Source organism: Pan troglodytes, chromosome 1 (assembly GCF_028858775.2).
Source record: "Pan troglodytes isolate AG18354 chromosome 1, NHGRI_mPanTro3-v2.0_pri, whole genome shotgun sequence".
In the NCBI taxonomy this organism is placed as follows: Eukaryota; Metazoa; Chordata; class Mammalia; order Primates; family Hominidae; genus Pan; species Pan troglodytes.
Genome location: NC_072398.2, coordinates 32,151,766 through 32,170,949, shown reverse-complemented (window position 1 = coordinate 32,170,949; position 19,184 = coordinate 32,151,766). Strand labels below are relative to the sequence as shown.

General features: G+C 38.4%; 1 protein-coding gene across 31 annotated transcripts in view; it reads right to left on the bottom strand.

The window, feature by feature from the left end:
- Nucleotides 1-19,184, bottom strand: part of ESRRG (estrogen related receptor gamma) — a 640,701-nt gene that overhangs the window by 434,452 nt on the left and 187,065 nt on the right. For 27 of the 31 annotated variants that reach the window (XM_063791940.1, XM_063791925.1, XM_063791978.1 and 24 more), the window contains one exon: nucleotides 6,090-6,181. The exons of 1 other annotated variant lie outside the window; for it this stretch is intronic. The gene's annotated coding sequence lies outside the window, so the exon portion shown is untranslated. Of the gene's footprint in view, nucleotides 1-6,089; nucleotides 6,186-11,797; nucleotides 11,889-19,184 lie in introns of those variants that run through there. 3 more of the 31 variants (XM_063791977.1, XM_063791995.1, XM_063792013.1) reach the window with 2 other exon arrangements.

Sequence of the window (19,184 nt, the reverse complement as noted above, 5' to 3'; positions counted from 1 at the left end):
GGCTGATTTAAGCTACCAACATGACATGGTGAACATGGAGCTGATGAGGAGATGCAGAGAAGTGCAGTATTCCAGACTTTCCGTACCTCAAGAACATGGATAAGACCAAAATGTGGTGAAGAAGAAGAATTGGAAAGTGATTAATTTGCAGTATTTATTACTTTTGGTTTTAACATACTGACTTATTATATGTTCATATCATTCAATTTTTAAGAAAATTAAATTATAACTGGATCACAAAATTCCTAGAAATTTAACAAGTGATTCTCTTAGTAAGAACAGGCTCTGGTGCATCACTGAACTCTCTGCTTCAAGAGCTCTGCACTTGTATTCCTCAATTGCATTCTCCCTTGGACTATAGCTTTGCCTCCCTCCTGGTCTGCTCCCCCATCTTCCCTCCACTGACCCCTGGCCTATCAACCCTGCAATGCCTTCTTGCAGGATGTCAGCACCCCACCGGCCCGTTCCTTGCCCGATTCTGTTAGGAATTTTGAAGAATACTATACATTTAGCAGCTCAGTATGCGTATTTTTTTATCCTTATTATTGATTATTTTGTGTATCATCCTTTCTCCCAACTCTTTCTCCCAAAGTTAGATGATATTTGTGTATTAGTCTGTTCTCACGCTGCTGATAAAGACATACCAGATGCTGGGGGTGGTGGCTCACGCCTGTAATTCCAGCACTTTGGGAGGCTGAGGTGGGTGGATCACTTGAGGTCAGGAGTTCAAGACCAGTCTGGCCAACATGGCGAAACCCCATCTCTACTAAATATACAAAAATTAGCCGGACGTGGTGGCAGGGACCTATAATACCACCTACTTGGGAGGCTGAGGCAGGAGACTTGCTTGAACTTGGGAGGCGGAAGTTTCAGTGAGCCAAGTTCACTCCACTCCTCTCCAGCTTAGGAGACAGAATGAGACTCCATCTCAAAAATAAAAAGAAATACCTGAGACTGGGTAATTTCTGAAGAAAAGGTTTAATGGACTCACAGTTCCATATGGCTGGGGTGGCCTCACAATCACGGTGGAAGGCAAAAAGCATGTCTTACATGGCGGCGGAAAAGCGAGAATGAGAGCTAAGAGAAAGGCCATCAGATCTTGTGAGACTTACAAAGCCACAAGATCTCATGAGACATATTAACCACCACAAGAATAGTATGAGGGAAACCACCTCCATGATTCAGTTATCTCCCACATGGTCCCTCCCACAACACATGGGAATTATGGGAGCTACAATTCAAAATGAGATTTGGATGGGATCACAGCCAAACCATATCCATTGTTTTTTAAAAAGTGGTTATCCACTGAGAGAAAGGGTTGGGAGAGTGCATATTGGTGACTCTTTTGATATTTCACCTGCAATGTCCACTTCACTTAGGTTAGAGAACCACTATTTTATACATTATAAATCTTAGCACAATGAATGGCCGGTATGTAATAAGCACTCAGTAATTACTTGTAAACTGAAAATTTAAGATATTTTAATAGAAAAACTAAGCTCTAATAACTAGTAGTTAGCTGAAAATGTAGATTCCTGGTCAATGTAGGTGTAATAACATAGGAAAAATTAAACTGCTTTTCCTACTCTCACATTCAACACAGACACTTCTGTGTTCAGACGTGTGGGCTTGCTTTTGCTTTCCCACATGTCAGTTCTCCAGTGGTCACCAACTGGGTGTCCTACGATTTAACTCAATTCTGACACTCCCTACCTGGAAACAGCATCAGATCCCACAGGTTAGGGACTCAGTCCTACAAGACTTCCCTCCACTTCAGACATCAACTGAAAGTTGTAGGCTACCTACAACTGCTGTTTGATTTAGCTATAAATTCGAGGTTTCCTTAACCCGCTTCTCTGGTTTGATTGATTTGCTAGAGCAGCTCATAAAACTCAGAGAAACACTTGCTTTTACTGGTTTATTATATTTATAAGGGATATTATAAAGAATACAGATGAACAGCCAGCCAGATAAAGAGGTGCATAGGGCAAGGTATATGGGAAGGGGCATGGGGTTTCCAAGCCCTTTCCAGGCATGTCACCTTCCCAGAAGCTCCCAATGTTCAGCAATCCAGAAGCTCTCTGAAATTGCAAATTGAAATCCCGCAATTTTTTTTTTTTTTTTTTTGGAGATGGAGTCTTATTCTGTCATCCAGGCTGGAGTACAGTGGAGTGATCTTGGGTCACTGCAACTTCTGCCTCCCAAGTTCAAGCAGTTCTCCTGCCTCAGCCTCCCGAGTAGCTGGGATTACAGGCACCTGCCACCATGCCTGGCTAATTTTTAAATTTTTAGTAGAGATGGGGTTTTACCATGTTGGCGAGGCTGGTCTTGAACTCCTGACCTCGTGATCTGCCTGCCTCGGCCTCCCAAAGTGCTGGGATTACAGGTGTGAGCCATCGTGTCTGGCCCAGATTAGGGATTTTTATAGCAGCTTCATCCTGTAGGCATGGTCGATTATTAACTCAATCTTCAGCTTCTCTCCCCTTCCTGGAGGATGAGGGGTATGGTTGAAAGTTCCAAGCTTGTAATCATGGCTTGTTTTTTCTGGTGACCAGAACCCATTTGGGAGCCCTCCAAAAGTCACCTCAATAGAATGAAAGACACTCCTGTCAAACAGGAAATTCCAAGGGATAAAGAGCTCTGTAGTCAGGAATGTGAAGGTTGGGGGTGTTGTGGGGGCAACAAAGAAAAAATATGTATTTCTTTTTATAAATCACAACCTCATAGTAGATGTTTGGCTTCTTGTACCATGTGTCCAAGAAACAACAATATGGTTGTGGTACTTGTACTGAGGTATAATCATGAGAAAACAAGTTAGCATGTCAGTATCATTCTTATAAAAGAAATGAAATGAATGTCTTTTATGAAGGATCTAATTCACAAGCATATGACCATTAAGAGAATACAGTGGTTGATGACCATTAATGTGAAAATGACCACCATTTGGATGTTCCTGCTGTCACCTTCTTAGAGACTTTGGGGATGGGTAAACGCACACACACACAAACACACACACACACACGAGTATAAATATAAATATATATAGCCAGACCATATACTTACTTTATGTAAAACAATTTTAAACTCCAAGCATGATAGCTATGAACAAACTTCATTAAAAATAGTATTTAGAGATCAAATTGTTTTACTTCTACTTACTTTGAAATAACATCATAATTAACTTTTCTCTCATGGACCTTGAGGAACAAAAAAAAGAAGAAGAAGGAGAAGACAAACAGCAAGAGACAGCTAATGGCCTTCATATCCCCATGTAAATTTTGGCTTATATTAAAACACTCAAGGACAAGCATCAGCAGTAAATCATATAACCTACATTTCAGAATCAAAATTGCCACCTTGCACCCTTTCTGAAATCAAAGGAGAAATTTCAGATTGTTATTTGCTCAAATCTATTTGCATTCCCTGGGCACATACCCAGGGGCAGAACTTAACCGAGAGGCATTCTCAAGCCATCCTGAAACATCCCCCCTGCAGATTGGCCACACTTGCAAACTCAAGAACTGTAGGAGTGGGTTTTTCCCTTGTAATTGGTACTTATCTTTGCCCCCCAAGAAAGAAAGAAAGATATTTTTCAAGTACTCTGTATAGTAACAAAAAAAGAAAAAAAAAACTCTAATTTTTTGTTCCACTTAGCCAGCCATAAGCTTTCTGCTAATTCTCAGTCATAAATAAATAGAATTGACAAAGACATTAAAGATGGAAACAATAAAAATAGTCAGGAAGAGCCGAAAAAAAAAGATTGCCGTGATATTCTGTCTCATTTTGCCAAAAAGGTATTAAAGTACCAATGATATAAAAATAGGCTTGAACAATTTTTTCTAAAGGAAGGGGGTAGCTACTCCCAGACTACATAAGATGGGTGTCCTAAAGGTTTCATTGATTAGTTGATAAGTTTGCAGGTGGGTGATTAGTCAATTAGTCAGAAAGGTTTGAATTAGTTACTAGAGCTCTGCCTCCTGTGAATAAATGTGGGGAGTATTCTCTCTCCCACCCTCTGTGACAGATGATCTCTGTTTTCTCCTGTGAGTTTGAATTTAAGAGCCACTGAAGCTCAGCAACAGTATATTCTGGCTCAAATGAGCTGAAAATTGCATTCAATTTGAATTTCAAAAATGGAGGGGAGGAAGGGGGGAAAAAAACCTCAGCACCCATCAAGTCTCTACACTCTTCAACTACTTCCTGCTGCTTAGCTGCATTCCGCCAGGCTGGGGACCTGAAACCCAGGATGTTGCAGGGGAAAGAGCATTGCTGGATTCCTGCCCAGTCTGAGTTTAAAAATAAACTTTTTATAGTCAGGATCAAAGCAAACCTCACTTTTACACACATGCATAATGCAGAATGTGACCCACCAAAGAAATAGATTTACCTTTTCCAAACTGAAATTGGCCTGCTTTATTATTTTTTTTTCTTTACGTACTCTGGAGGTGATAAAGGTGAGGGTGTTTTTCTTGGGAAACTCTGGAAAAGCAAATTCTTTTCTAAATTAAAATTAATTCCTCTTCAGCTCACTTAAGACCCTCATTCCTTGTGGCTCGGTGCCCCTGCTTTCACCTGCCTCACATTACAAAGCAGATGTGTTCTTGAAAAGTTGAGCATGTAGCTATTGATTTTTCAAATCAAATCATATTTTAAATGCTCTAAGAGAGTTGGTTATTTAAAGGAATCTTGTGATAAATTATTTTTTAAAGTCAATCTATTTTTAGTGTACAAATCATTGCCCCTTCCTGCAATGGCATAGTAAGCATGAATTTGAAGCATATCCAAGTTTTCTGAAAGCAGGGCACACCTGTAGTCCATGAGAAGTAGATGTAGGTATCACCAATATTTAAAACTAAACCGATGCTACACAAAACAACAGATGATATCCCAGAATCATGTAACTGAATGATTTGGGGCCAGAACTCCATTTTATGATAGTTCAAGCTGAAGGAGCAGAGAAAACGCCAAATTCATTCCAATGGACTTCAAACATGAAAACATTCTCCCGCTGACTAAATTACTCTCAATTTGCAAATTAAGCAACCTGGGTGCCATGAAAAAGGTAATTCAACTTCTAAAATGCCATTTTCCACACTGAAGCAGGAGTCTGCTGAATGCTGTTCAAAAATATGCCTTACTCCAAAGGGTTCACTAGCAAGTACCATTGAAAGGCATCATTGGCAGTGAGTGCACAGGGATTCCTGTGCACCTACTCCGCACTGGCCTCTGCAGCAGGAACTCAGAGTAACTAATACATCAGAGATCCTGCATTAGAGGAGGCAGTGGCTCTTCATCCTTCCTGAGTTACAAACCCATGTGAGGGTATGGTGAATGCACAGACACTCTCCAACAAAAGAATCTTTCCATGCTATGATCCTCATATGACAGTCATTACAACTACAACAGAGTTCATGGATCCAAGTGAAGGACCTGGGTCTAGGATATTAATTGACTAATGGATGGTAACCTGGGAATGTTAGTATTACATAATTTCCCTTCAAAAATGGAGTGAAGTAGACAGATATCTCTAGAAAGAAATGGGTATTCAATAGGAATCTAATTGATACCACGAACTTTTAGCAAGCTCACAGAAGGTAGAATTAGAAAGAGAAGGATCCCTATCTTAAACACAGGACAAGACATAAAGAAGAGTAATATTTTACTTCTTAGGCACCATCGAAAGACAAGAATTAAGAAATAGTCTGACTTTCACAACCTCAGCTTACTGGTCAGTATAGTGAATCAATAGAAACAAGGGCAAAACCTTTCCAAAGCACCTCCATGATCACTATAACACACACTTGGTAAACTCCAATCTTCCAGAATATCCTACACATAGACAAAAAAAAAAAAAAAAAAAAAAAAAAAAAAAAAAAAACACTTTAAAAGCATTTAAAATGATGTTTTTACATTTTAAAAGGCAGAATGCGGAAAACATTATACCTTACTATGAAATACTTGCCAACACCACAATAGTAGTCAAAGATGTCAAGGGGCCACTTAACCCTCTAATGTGTATCACGTGGCATTATGTTATGTAGATTTTAAAAGAATGTTAATATCTCCTAATCTTGTAGGGAGCAGCTTACCTTTCAAACTGCGACAGTGTTAGCGTAGGATTTTTTCCTTACATCTTCATAATTTAATATTGTTTCATTGATGAACCAGTAAATTGTCAGCTCTATTCATTTATGTGACGTGAGCAAGGATCCAACCCAAAAAAGGAAAAAAAAAAAAAAAGGTAAGGTCAATTTTCTTGGCCACTGCATTTAATAAAATCTCCCAGGCAATAGAGTTAAGCACACATTAATAGCTATGACTTAGTATGCTCTGCCTTTAGCAAGTCTTTGCTTTTCCTATATATACACTCAGGGCTGTATTAACACTCCAACGAAGGTACAGTCCTCATTTCTTATTTTAAGATTTCTTCCTTCTCAGCTTTATCAGATTTATTAATCTTCTGCTCCTGTCTTATTTATAGCAAATGCTCTGGTTAGGGTTTCAAAGCATTTTCCATTATAATACCCATATATAACTTTCAGAAAAAAAAAATTCTTCCAAGACCAAGGGACTTTTTACTTACTTCACATTAGTCTCAAAATGTATGCATTTCTCCAAACGTGAAGGCTTTGTGTCCTAATTCTCTGATCTTCAGAAAAAAACACAAGAGAGCGAGTAGAGAGGCTCAAGCTTTCTAAGTGGAAAAACTTGAAGCTTCTATTTTAAATAAACTCCAAGTGGGTTTTCACTAAACATACACTAATGATGTTTTAGGGAGATGTCTGTCAAAGGAAGCTACTGGGTTGAACCTCATGAAGTTGCTGTTATTCTATCAATTTCAACCTACAAAAACGGCAATTCCATATGATTTAACTTAATGCTTCTCATATCTTTACTAAAATATAAAAAGACTGTTCAGAGCAACAAAGCAATCCCTTGGATATCCGGGGAAATTCTGTGCCGAACTTGCAGCTCAGGGGGTGAGAAGGGAGAAGAGAAGGTTGTGACCAACAGGAGGCTGGAATGCCCCTGAGAGTTTGTTTGGTGCATGCTCTGGTGCAATTTATTAAGTAAAAGATGTGGAGAAAATAATTACTCGGGTGGCACCAGGCCACTTTGCATCACATCCCTTGAGGCATGAATGTGGTAACTGTAGACTTTGGGGAGTGAACACTTCAAAGAGATGCCTGTATTGCATTAGAAGACCCTCAGAGGGACCTCTAAATCTATTCACTAAAGACACCCTTCAGACTGATAGCTTTCCCGCTTTCTTTCAAGAATGAAGTTAAAAGTAAAATGCTTGACAAATAAACTAGATTGAGGTTTCAATCCCAAATTCCCCCTACACCCAGCAATTGGAATCATATCTTGGTAATTTACTGTAATGCTAAACAGAAACTATTTGAATACTAGAAAACGAAGGGATCATTTTAAAATAATTTCTTGCATAAAGTGAGCTGAAGATCAACTAAGACAAGAGAACGAGGAGGTTTCTAGTGTAGGTTGGAATTTGACAGGGTCTAGAATCAAGAAAGGAGGGTGCTTTACATATAAAACTAGGATGGTGTTTCAAACACACTCATGAGAGAGACAGGAGGCAAGATGACTCAAATGTGAGAATCCAACCCTATTTATTTTCTAGGATTGTGAACATAAGAGCCTGTTAAAAAGCTGTAATTTATATAAGTATAAAGAAACACTAGGAGAGGACCCACCCAACTGACACTAGAGGGTCAGAAGCCCAAGAAGACCTAATTTAGGTTGTTGCTTTTTTAAAAAGAAAGCACAGGACTCAGGAGGTACAAAAACAGGATTTGAATCAAGAAAAATCCTTCAGGTGCTGATTTCAACAGTTATATGGCTGCTTTCTGTGTAATATTGCTAATGCTCATAGCCAGTGTGGCCGTAGATTTCAAGCTAACATTTAAACTCTACAACTTGTCATACTCCCATTTCTGAAATGGCTGAAAATTTGAAATAATGTTAATGTTAAAACGATGGTTTTGGGAACCAGTTCTCCTTTTGATCCCACACCAACAACTATCTCTAAGCAGAGGCATTCACCTCAGGAGATTCCGTTTGTGGGCAAGGGGAGACGGTGGGGCATTGGAAGGGTGTGTGGAATCAGTTCCTGTTACCCCTATGATTTCCTCTTATTACAAAATGCAGTATACATTTCCCCAGATAAATCTCGTTTTAAATGGTGACAACTAATCCAGATAAAAGATTTCTTATTCAATACTATAGGTAATTTACTAAGAATGGGGGGAAAAAAGATTATAAACAGCCTTTAGAAGTTCAGTAACAATATGATTGAGAAGAATTTTGTGGGTAACCCAGGAAATGCACTACTATTTATCTCATTTTTTCCCTTGTCTGCAAATATTCTAAATTCCAAACAACCAGTTTTATTTTGTTTTATTTTATTTTCAATTTTAGATTCAGAGGGTGCATGTGTAGGTTTGCTACAGGAGTATATTGTGCGATGCTGACATTTGGGCTTCTACTGATCCCGTCACCCAAACAGTGAACATAGTACCGGGCAGAAAGTTTTTCAACCCTTGATCCCCTCCCTCCCTCCCCTCTTTTGGAGTCCCCAGTGTCTATTGTTCTCATCTTTGTCTGTTTCTATCCAATGTTTAGCTCTCACTTGTAAGTAAGAACATGTAATATTTGGTTTTCTGTTTCTGTGTTAATTCACTTAGGATAGTGGCCTCCAGCTGCATCCACGTTGCTGCAAAGGACATGATTTCATTCTTTTTTATGGCTGCATGGTATTCCATATTCTATATGTACCACATTTCTTTATCCAGTCTTCAACTTATGGACACCTGGGTTGATTCCATGTCTTTGCTATTGTGAATAGTGCTGTGGTATACATATGAGGGCAGGTGTCTTTTTGGCAGAATAATTTCTTTTCCTTTGAGTATATATCCAGTAATGGGATTGCTAGGTTGAATGGTAGTTCTGTTTTTAGTTATGTGAGAAACCTCCAAACTGCTTTCCACAGAGGCTGAACTAATTTACATTCCCACAAATAGTTATAAATGTTTCCTTTGCTCCACAACCTCACAAACATCTGTTATTTTTTCATTTTTAATAATAGCCACTCTTACTGGTGTAGGATGGTATCTCACTGAGGTTTTGACTTGTATTTCCCTGATGATTAGTGATGTTGAGCATTTTTTCATATGCTTGTTGGTCACTTGTATGTCTTCTTTCGAGATATGTCTGTTTATGTTCTTAGCCCAATTTTTAATGGGGTCATTTGTTTTTTTCTTGTTCAATTGTTCAAGTTCCTTGTAGTTTCTGGACATTAGTCCTTTGTAGTATGCATAGTTTACAAACATTTTCTCCCATTCTGTAGGTTGTCTCTCTTTTGATAGTTCTTTTGCTGTGGAGAAGCTCTTTAGTTTAATTAGGTCTCAGTTATCAATTTTTGTTTTTGAATAACCAGTTTTAAAATGTAGACTGACACACAACTCACAACTGTTTTGTAAGCTGATGATTGCCTATCCTATGCCCAACTAATTATTAAGATTGGGCATATAAACTTATTACAAAAAAAATACAGGATTAAGAACTATCAAGTGCAGTTGCCTGGATTTTGCATTGCAAGATTCCCAGGGTGTACTTTTCACATGTATTACAACGTGAATGATCTGCCCTACCATGGTTGTGGAGTGTGAGATAGGGAGAGAAAGCCTCTGGATTCTCTTTGCTATCCCAGAGAATATTTTTAAAACAAATATAGATAACTAAATTACCAGTATCCCTTCACTCACAAAGTCAGTGACCCCAAGGCAAGAGGACTTACACCATCCCTACCATCACTCTCTAACATCACCAGCAGCTGCCTCTGCATTGTTGCAGGAACCTTCTTAGAAGGGGAATTGCCTCTCTAAATACAGAGCAAGAAAGATCGGTTCTTCAGGTCTCAAACAGGTTCTAAGAATAGATATTCCAATAAAAGGAGAAGCCACTTGGCACATGATATTCCTGAAACATGGTAGCATGACAGTGGAACCCAACCATTCACCCAGCTGTCCTTGGGGAAAAACACATTTTGAATTCCAAAACCTTAGGTGTATATCTTACTGTGAGGGTTTACTTGTAATCTAATTACTACGCACAGATACAAAAGCCTGAACAGCATATACTCTCAAAAAGTGAATGGATAGCAGAAGTAAAGATTTTTAAAAGGGGAAACACACATATTTCCTTTAGTCGTTCTGAAGATAACCCTAGTGTACAGCCAGGAAAAGATAAACAGAAGAAATTCCTCAGCTTTCTAGATCCCCTACCATATGTTATTCATGGGGGTTTGATTATTTGAAGATTTTTTTTTCAGGATTTCAATAAAGGCAATCAGGCAGGATTATCTTGGGCAGGCACAGGATATACAAGCAAGCTACTGGATGCTGGGGAGATGTAGGGCAAAGACAACTTCAGCTTCCCGCTGCCAGGAAACTTGCTCTATTAAGAGATAAAATGTCATGATATAATCTATGTGATGCATCTTTTGAAAAGAAAAGTGCCTCAAAGATTATGAAATAGTTTTGAGAGTGGAAAATAATCCATCAATTTAGATACAGCTTTTTCAGTGATGGGTACAATGTAAGGCTCCTTCCAGTTAAACTGAGGTCAAGCATATAATTCCAGATTTAGATCTCCCGATATTTGCCACTCTATATTTAGTCTTCACAAATTCAATAATATTGGCTACTTTCTGATGCATACTCTGACGGAGGAAGCTTTTCTGTGAGGACAAAATATTTTTAAAATAAGAGATTTCTTCATTAAGTTGGCCAAGATCCTTGAGTCTAGCACTTTGCCAATCATTTTCCTTCCACTTTAACGCTGGAAATATGGAAAGTTAGAAAGGAAAAGGAAGGGAAATAAATAAGAGAAGAAGACATAAATGAAAAATTAAGAGAAAAGAAATATGATGGAAAGAAACAGGAAGGTTAATAAAGAAGGAACACATGATCTCCATTCATTCAAAGTCAGAATACTATTAATGCACCCAAAATCAAATGCAGTGCAAGTTCTTCTTGGTTTATCATCCCTTTCCCTGGAGAATGAAAGAAGGCTATGTTGATGAAGATCTTGGTGGTAATGCACTCCAAAGCCTTCATTTTACCAGTAAGGAAAGGGAAGTCCTGTAAGGCAAAGTGACTTATAAAGTCATGACTAGAAGCCAGAATCACAATAGACCAGTCTAATGTTCTACCAACCATATCTGCCTGAAAGTGGTAATGGCTTTTCCAAGTCTTAGACAATTGCTAATGACACCAAGAGTGAGGTAAAATGGAGATGCTTTTCTCTCTCTGGGGGAATAACAGAGATCAACTAACAGTATTAGAACCTACAGGAACAGCTGGGCAAGGCTGCAGCTGACCCAGCTTCCAGGGTAATTTGACAGTTGGAGAATAACACACTGCAAATTTAGAGGGACAAGCTCTAAGCCCAGTTTTTTCATAATTCCAACAAACCGTCTCCAGTGGTTATTATGACATAACACTTCTGATGATTAATTAAAAGCTCTTCATTAGATTAGTCAGCTTATAATTAATAGCTCCCCCTATCTTTAATAAATAGAATGATGTGAAATAAATGAGAGAGATACCAAGAATTAGCTAAAGCCTAAACCCAAATGAAAGCACCCTCTGCTCTCAACCAAGGAGGCAAAGCAACAAAAGGGGAGGGAAAAGTGGGTTTTGTTAAACAAAGATGAGAAGAGAGAGTGCTGAGGAGGGGAATGTGGGAAGGAAGGAGGCATTTGCTCAATCAGTACCTATTTTCAGAATTTCCTTCAAGCTGGCTTGAACTGAGAGCCATCAATTATTTAAAAGATGTAACATGATGCTTCCTTTGTTGAGGCAAATCTGCAAGCAGACCCCGAGAGAAAATAAAAAATGAATTAGGCAGAATTTATTAGTGTGCTTGAAGAAAACAAAGATTTAGCTATTGGAACTGACTCTTTTAGAAATGGTTCAATTTTGTCTCCTAAAATCCACAAATCTTTCTTCCCCTCTCTATACCTATTTATTTATTATTTTCTACAGTAGATCACACAAAAAGAGGAATGAATCATTTTGCAAACTTCTCCTTTCTTTTCAGATTCAGCTTGATGTACTGTCTTCATTTAAATTACAAATACGCTAATCTGAAACACTGTTTACCAAGTAGCATTTTAAATGAAAAATACAAGAAATTGCATCACTCACATTTAAAAAATGACTTTAGACTCTGCACCTCATAAAAAAGAGCCGACAGTGTTCTCTGCCTTGGCTGCTGTATTTCAGTCCAGTGAATGAAATTCAATTAGTGGGCTTTGTACTTAGGACATTATGATTCTGATGGTTGGTCTGATCAAAACTGGTGTGCCAAGCCTCAGTTCTGTTTTTTTGGCAGACCACAGTTAAGGAAAAATTCAATAGAGATGGTTGGCAGGAGAAAAGTTAGTTTCAGAGGAGCTTACTTTTCACCATCATAAGGAAATATGGGAGGAGGAGAGCTGCTCCCTGGAACAGCTCATTATTTACTAAATGAATGAATTAACTTTTTGAGAAACCTCAGTACCTAAGTCTGTCATTACCAGTTTTAGTACTTTCCAAAAATAGCAATTGACATAAAATAAACCAGTACTAACTAGAACCAAGAAATCAGAGATCTAATTCATCTTTAGGTTTTGATCAGCCTCAGCTTGTGTTCCAAATGAATCGTAGAGAGACCACAGTCTTCATGATGCTATCAGAACCCTCCCAAGTAAAACCAAGCAACAGGCACCTCATAGGAAATTCCAAGCCTTTACAGTGAAGACTCAGAGTAATCATCGGTTTGAGAGGTGCTATTTATCTTTAACACTTCTGAAAACAAACCCACACACAACAAAAGAAACTGGGCTGCAGCATAGGCCCTCGCATGTCTTGACCAGCTATCTGGACCACTACACCATGATTCAGGAACACCACACCCACATCTGCAAAGATCAAACAGAATGGAAAGAGCAAATCAAACTGATCATTACATGGGTCTCATTCTTTGGCCAGCAAAAGCTGACAAGTAATAGTGAAAATTTCCAAAGGATATACAGCCATTGGTCTACTAATAATGTCGATTAATTAGCCAATTAAGATCTGAGCATCCATTTAAATTTTAACGTTGTGTTCTCAAAACACAGACCACCCTCCCCCCATATCTTTCCTTTCTTTCTTTTTTCTTTCTTTCTTTGTTTTTTTAGGGAGTCTCCCTCTGTCACCACGGCTGGAGTGCAGTGGTATGATCTCAGATCACTGGTTTCAAGTGATTCTCCTGCCTCAGCCTCCTGAGTAGCGAGATTATAGGCACCCACCACCATGCCCAGCTAATTTTTGTATTTTTAGTAGCAACAGGGTTTCACCATGTTGGCCAGGCTGGTCTCGAACTCCTGACCTCAAGTGATCTGCCCGCCTCGGCCTCCGTAAGTGCCATTACAGGTGTGAGCCACCACACCCAGCCTGATTTCTTTGCTTCTCTCGCAGGGAGTGACACCAACATCCAACTTCTTTTATAATCAGAAACAGAGAAATTATCCTTAGCATCTATTTTTTTTTAATCACCATTATCCACTTCATCTCCAAGTCTTTCCCTCTTCTTGGAAAATGATTACAGGAACAATCACGTGAAATTCCAAGAAAAAAATATAAATATACATATCCCAGAAGTGGCATCTGTCTTCTCGGTACACTCTTTGGAAAGTGGTTCTAGGCGCTTTACATTTTGCCTGAGCATGACCCAGGATTCAGGCCAGATGGGTACCCTTGACTCACTGTGCCCTTGGTGCTATTTTTCTCTGACTCAAAATTGTATGCCCACATTTGTGGTTGATACGAATATATCATGTTGATGGTTTTTCAGATGATAAAGAGATTCATTCTAAAGTAAATCTTTCCTTGTGTCAAATACCAAAGTCAAAATGCATGCTTACTTCCTTCCCATAAATGGGCTTCCTCAGATGTATTTTTTTCAGAATTAGTTAGTAAAATGACAAGCTACAATGGCTTATTCCTAGCTTTCTAGGGCTGGGGCTGTACGTGAGTATTTACACCAAGGAAACTGGCAAACAATACAAATCAGGTGAGGTGGTTTTATTCCCCCTGGAAGAGCCAGTTTACCAGCATATCACTGAAAAGGGTTTTTCTTTCATTGTTTCCTTCTTAGCAAATAAAAAGATCCATAGTGTCCTTCATTAACACCCATCTTTTTCTCCTCCTTTCCTTTAGCCACGGAAACTAACCAGCAGTTCCTCTTGCTCCTTGACACACAGCTAACCATATTCCAGCCACTCTTAAGCTTATATAAGGTCATGAGATGAGTTTTCCTCCATGGAAAGAGAGTAGAAGTGACAGGAGCCTCCCCATACTTGGTCCATAAAACTCTCCCCCAAACAATATCCCATATGGTCTCCTTTTTTGCAGATGATAGATACAGGCAACTTTGGATGCTGTGTATTGAGATCAGAAAGCCACAAGATAGGAGCTTGGCCTTGAAATCATCACTTGAAAGAGACTCACCCCAATCAGGAATACCCATTAGAAACTTTATGTGAAGGAAAAATTAACTTTTATTATGTTTGAACATCAAATATTTGGGAGTTTGTTTGATACCCCAACCACCACTGCTGTAACTAAACACTCTCTTTCCCCTCATCTTTCAACAATTCCTCCCACCAGCTACTATGATAAATCTGGAGATGAGGAATGGTCAAGATTAGGAAGAAAGAAATAGGGGACCTGGCCAGGCATGGTGGCTCATGCCTGGAATCTCAGCACTTTGCGAGGCAGAGGCGGGTGGATCACTGGTGGTGCACGCCTGTAATCCCAGCTGCTCAGGAGGTGTAGGCAGGAGAATCTCTTGAACCTGGGAGGCAGAGATTGCAGTGAGCCGAGATGGCACTACTGCACTCCAGCCTGGGCAAAAGAGCAAGACTCCATCTCAAAAAAAAAAAAAAAAAAAGAAAGAAAGAAAGAAAGAAACAGAGGACCTAATAGATATTGTTTTCTCACCTAGAGTTTTTATTTCATTTTAGAGTTTTTGGTTCTGCCTGCTAGGGCAATTCATTTCAAAAGTCATTAGCTAGAACTGTGTTATTTCCATATACTTGCAGTACAGGGTGCAGCTTATTCATTTTTCCTACGGTGATGTCACCTAAGTGAAATGTTCCAATTTAGAATCATTTCCACGTTAGAAATATATGAAGAATCCAATCCATATGCCCTACGACTTGTCAAGGAAATTAACTATAAAGACTGTATCGATATTATACAATTAAAATGAGAGCTCTTAACATACTTAATTTCCACCATGACCTGACTTTCTTTAGTCATTATGAACAAAAAGTATGAATTCATTATTTGCAAATAGCCCAGATTGTTTAATGTATTCTAAAAGGACCTAAGACACCCCCTTGTGTGTGTGTGCGCGCACACACACACACACAACACACACATTCAAGCACACGTGTTTCTCACTCTATCAAGGGCAAAAATAATAACGAAGGTAAAGATAAGGAACATTCTAAGTTGTTAACAATGTAGACTTAGTATAGTGGAACTACAAACATGTTTTTAGTCCATATGTTGTATCTTTCTATAATACTCATAGTGAAAAAAGGAAGGAAAAGGAGGAGGAAGGGTGGCAGGGTGGGAGGGAGGAATGTAAGGAAACAAAAAAACTGTCTTAACCTTTCCAGATTATCTACTATATATAGTATTATGTACCCCCTCTCCCCCCATAAACTGGTATAAGGAATCTATTTGGGGGTATTTGGGATTGTTGTGTTCTCAAAAATTTAACAATCATAGCTCTGAGGCTTAATCACTTGTATGTGTTACAAAACCAGATGGTTCAAGTGGGTGTTTGTTTACAAGCTCTTTGCATAAGGTTTTTAGCTGTTTTTTAGACCAAAGCTGAATATTTCCACTAAGAAATAAGGCACTGAGGAATTAATGAAAAACCACTGGATTTCACAAGTCCCTGGGTTTCCTGCCTTCACTCTGACACCATTTGGTGCACTTTTCCAAGGATCTACTTAGGGCCCCCAAAACAAGAACATAAGCTTAGAGCACTTTGAGTTCTAGTTTATGGGACTCCAGCATACTTTGGGAGAAGGAGGCCTCTCCCCTGGGCTCAGCATTGTTCTGGATGCTGTCAGTGAATCAACTAGGAAAGAAGAGAGCTCTCTGCCTTCCCAACACCTTCACCATGCTGAAGCTCTAGAATTTATTATGTTTCCTGTTTTAACTGGCTTCTCCCACTGGGTTGTTTTGACCAGCCACATCCGTCTCCAGCTCCCTCCTTCTGGATTTAGATGAAAGGAGAGAGAAAACTTTCCTGGTGATTCCCTCATTCTTTGTTTTCTGTACATTAACCACATGGCCACTATCTGCAAACACGCAAAGGCACAGGTTTATTTACTGCAAAATAAGTGAAATAATGTTGAAGGTTTCTTAAGGGAGAATAAAAGGTTTCATCAAGTCACAAACTTTTATGGCTTTGAAAAGATAAGCATGTGTTTCTGGTTTTCTGGATGAGAACATTACCCCTCTCCTGGCACACCGTCCACTTTGTACTTAACCTTCTTTCAACAGAAAGAAAGGCAGTCAATGCTTGCTTCTCTTCATTTTTAACAAGATTAATAATGTCCATCATAGTTAGCACCCATGATATTAACGTCTGAGATCATAAGTGTTACCTAAACTGGTCTCTTTCCTGTCACCACCTAATCAGTTTCAAAAAAATTACAATATTTGAGGTGAAAAAGGCAAGGAAAGTGCATGAATATCTTGACATCTCTGTGAGCTTGTCTCTGTCATCTTCTACAACAAATGAGCAAGAAATTATAAACGAACCAAAAATGTGTTTCATCATTATCATTTGATTATTCTCTTTTACTAGTTTAGGGAGGGGAAAGAACTGACTTTTTCCAAACTTTTTTTTTTTTTTCTGAGACAGTCTTGATCTGTCACCCAGGCTGGAGTGCAGTGGTGCCATGTCAGCTCACTGCAACCTCCACATCCCGGGCTCAGGCCATTCTCCAGCCTCAGCCTCCCAAGTAGCTGGGATTATAGGCACATGCCACCACACCCGGCTAATTTTTGTATTTTTAGTTGAGAAGGGGTTTCGCCATGTTGGCCAGGCTGGTCTTGAACTCCTGACCTCAGGTGATCAAACTGCCTAGGACTCCCAAAGTGCTGGGATTATAGGCATGAGCCACCACACCCAGCCCTTACTTCTTTTGAGTTACTTCAGCAAAATGAGGTATTATTTGACTATGTCTTCAGGATAAGGAATGTGCTTCATTTACTATTATCTAGAGAGCAACGTGGTTTCTGGCCCATAATTGGTGTTCCATAATCGTATGTTGAATGAACTACTAGAGATGACTATCTTCCAATTCTAATGAACTCAAAACTTAATATATGTCATTAGACTTTACAATGTAAAGTAGGAACACCTAGATAAATTAGGAAATTCATGATTTATGTGACTGTTTTGACCCCTATTCTGAAGGTAACTTTTAAGAAAGAGTTTTTTTGTTGTTTATAGCTTTTAGTAAAGGAGAGTGTATCTGGTGAAATTCAAAAGACTTGAAATACTGCCTTGATTTTCAACAAAAGAAATCAAGCTTAGAAAATACTTGTCTATGGAAACAGCATCCACCATATAGTAGTAAACTCTCAATTAAAACTTGTTAAATGAATTAATATCAACCAGCTTCATATCAAAGTAAAGACCTAGGTTGAGTGAAAAAGGTTAAACAAAAACTCAATTCCTGATTTGCTGACTATCCTATATTTTATTTGTCTATTATTATAAGCAATGATTATCTATTTGTGACATAGACCATTTTACACAATTATTGAAGATGTTCAAAAACTCTTTCAGAAATTCGTATTCTTAGTTGTATCCCTGTTCTGAAAGCACATTTCTCTTATTTTTAAAAAAATATATGGAGTATCCACCTATTGAGAGGTGTCATAATATAGAACTTGCATGAGACATTGACCGTGAAATTTAGTTTAAAATTAGTGGTCACATGAAATGAGCATGTTTAAAACCGAGATGTGACATCTTCTAATTACAATCCTCTAACAAACACTGGGAAAATCTATGATGGTCTCAGCACACACAGAACTCCTTCTCTGCAGATCAAAAGAGAATGGAAAAGACCAGCAGTAGCCATGAAATATCACTTGTATCCACTATTTATGTTTTATATCCTGTCAACAGCAGCATGTTCATTTAGCATCAGACACAAGTTATTCAGGGACTTAGATGATGCAGCAAGTGTCAATACTGATGTCACTATTTATAGCCCAATAAACTATACTTTGAACAATATTAGTAACGTTAAGCTTAGGTAGCACTCCTAGTATTAATGCCTTAATACAGATATATTGCTATAAGCATAGTTTACAGCATGGAACATAAACACAAATCCAGTGATACTAATAAATCACTTTCTTGACTGCTTAAAAATGTACTGCCAAAATGGGCTTTATGCATTACACAATGGAGCAGAAGGCAGTGATATATATTTAAATTTTCCATTTTTAAGCTGTCACTCAAAAACTTTCATACTTTTTTTAGCTTATTGATCTTACGGGCTTGTGATAAGACTTCAACTGCTTGGTTGGGCTGTTTTTAGCTTCTGCTTCTTATTAAAAGAGCTAAATCAGGAATCACAAAATGCTACTAATTTAGCACTTTCCAATAGAAATGAAAACTAAAAACAGCACCAAAATAGTGTAACCCTCATGTTTTATTGCCCTAGAATCCCAGATTTAACTACTATATAGCATAATAATGGGTATAATGGAACTATCACTATATGTGTGTGTGTGTGTGTGTGTGTGTGTGTGTGTGTATACAGCAAAAAATAAAAGCTTGCATTAAATATGCTTAAATAATTGTTACAGAATTCTGACTCTTGTTAAGTATTTTGCATAAGAAAACACACACACAGACATATACACATACTATATATACATATGTTTGCATATATATATATATAATATATACATAAAGGTTCTGCACTTCTATTTCCTACTCTTTCTTTAATTGACAAAGAAACACACATCCTGAATTCCTTAATGTTTTGGCCACTTCTTACCATAAATATACAACCTGCATCCAAA